This window comes from Polyodon spathula, chromosome 11, assembly GCF_017654505.1.
Source record: "Polyodon spathula isolate WHYD16114869_AA chromosome 11, ASM1765450v1, whole genome shotgun sequence".
Classification (NCBI taxonomy): domain Eukaryota; kingdom Metazoa; phylum Chordata; class Actinopteri; order Acipenseriformes; family Polyodontidae; genus Polyodon; species Polyodon spathula.
Genome location: NC_054544.1, coordinates 16590920 through 16593343, shown reverse-complemented (window position 1 = coordinate 16593343; position 2424 = coordinate 16590920).

Here is a 2424-nt window from a genome sequence, read left to right as displayed (position 1 = left end):
TTTTTTTTTTTTTTTAAACCAAAAAAAAAAAAAAAAAAACTTTTGGCGTCTCCAAATTGCAGCTTTTCGGAGCATCACTTGTATTGTGTTGGTTTTTTTTATTGAAATGAAAGCAATCAAAATGTCTTAAGACTTTTTTAAACATTCCATGCAAAGTGTTACTGATACCATTTGGTATTTTTTATTTTTATGCATTTGCAAGCCAAGTGGTGGTTGGAACCATGATATAAGGATGACCTGAATAGTTTAAAATATCTTTACACCAGACTTGTAATATCTTGTGGTGTGTGTTATTTTTTTGTTTGTTTTTAGGCTTGCCTGTCTACTATTAATGTTACATGATTTTGGCATAACTAAATGTAGTATTAATAAAGCAAGCATATGTTTCACAGAAACATGCATTGATGTCACAACCTTTGGTAATGGCATTCAAATGTAGTTGTCAATTTACCATCCCATCTCGCAGGGAAACGGTAAAGCTGTATTGCCCTGCCTCATACTAAATCTGGTTCCAAATCACTTTCTCTAAATGAAAATGTAATGAAGCACCCATTCCACTCAAAGGGTGACTGTCTAGAACCTGCGCACTGCTTTTACTGTGACACGACCTGCACAGTTCTCCCTCCTTTTACTGATTGTAATTTTCAAGCTGTACCCTATTTTATTTAACCTGTAATCTTTTTATCAAAGCATTTGTGTATAAAACTTTGTTTACAGTTTGACTGATGTCAAACTAAGATTGGTGTAATTTTTTTTTTTTTTTTTTTAATATACTGTAGGTGCCAAAGTCATTACTACTGTGGACAAATTCCCTTTTTTAATAAAGTTTTACAAAGAACTCGCGTGTGGTTTAGTTTCTTTTGCTAGTCTGCCTTCTGTAGGTTTGAATAGTAGAGCCCAAAATTACTTAACCACCTGTTCTTATTTACATGCAAGATAAGAACAGGTGGTTTGTTTTTTAAATGGCAACTACAAAGACTGGTACAACATTCAATATAGTGGATCTCAATTGGATTAAACAATATTCCTCCCAGTTCTGCATAGGCTGTATAATGATTGGGTTTCCCCTGGACCTGTTGGTACAACCATCTTCCAATACATGCACTTGCATGTTTCATATGCAATAAAACCAAGATATTAAGCAAGCACGGTGGCTGGAGATTGTAAGATATGCCCCATTCCCAGCTGATATACAGTATAAGTCCCAATACTTTTATGCTACTGCGGATAAACCAAAGGTCACTGTGTAAGGATAAGGGCAAACAAGTACATTTTGCTTTCCCAACTGATTTGGGTTTTGAAAGCCTTCTACAGGAGCATAGAAAATGTTATTATAATTGATTACGTAGTTTTGCTTGCATTTATTTATTTAATTTAAAGAGACATGCAATAAACACATTTTGCATTGCTGGGTTAACATCAAAAATAGAACAATTCAAAATTCTGCTCTATACAGCAGCTAACTTGTAAGTGGGGCTAACTGGCTGGAAACAGTGAGGGTGAGTTGTGCCAAGGGACACTATTTTACAGTGCTGTAATGGTAAAGTACAACTTAAAGGTCAAAATACTGGCAGTCTCAAAATAACAGAAATTCCAGAAGGAAAACATTCCAAGTCTAATTTAGTGTAAAATAAATGTCTACTTTCTGAAGTTAGTCTCACTGAAAAGGGGTCTCTCATGCCTAAAAGCCACTGTTGCTGTCCACAAAGGCTAAGTATGACAGCAGAATGCCAAGATGGTGCATGCAAATGTGTGTAAGATGCAGTCAGACTTGCATGTTTAAATGGACAATTCAAAAAGTCAAATTGAACACACATTAATGGCATGGGAGAAATTAAACATTTCCCATTAGAGGCTCTGATTGTATATGCATTTGATCCACCACACAGTAACACGTCATTTATAGTACTATCTAAAATCACACGTGGTTATGTACTATAATTGCATCTGTATGCAAGACTATCTGACATCTCAAACTGTACCAAAGTACATGCCTAAATAATGCACAACCAACACAGCTGTGAATGAGGTGAAAGGTACTGTAAAAAAAAGTCTAAATTCAACAGTAAAATTATGGGAAACAGCAAAAGTAAATTGCCTTCTCTTATAAAATGACAATTTACCTTAAATTTAACATAGGGCTAGCGTTGACTGTTAAATACCATAGCTATTACATCTAATTACCTTAAAAGTAGAATCCCAGAATCCATTGCAGGGCTGATTGTAAAGAGTAGTGTTTTAACAGTTAGTGTGTTAAATTGGCTGTGCAGTTTCACAATTATATGTAAATGTTCATGCCCTGTGTTCCCCCGCCATTTTGTGTTTTGTTCATGTTTTGTGTGGTCACCATCTTGTGGTAGGTCAGATCTTAGAGTGGGCTACCCCTTTATTGCCTTGATTTGTTGACAGTATCGTAGCTTATGA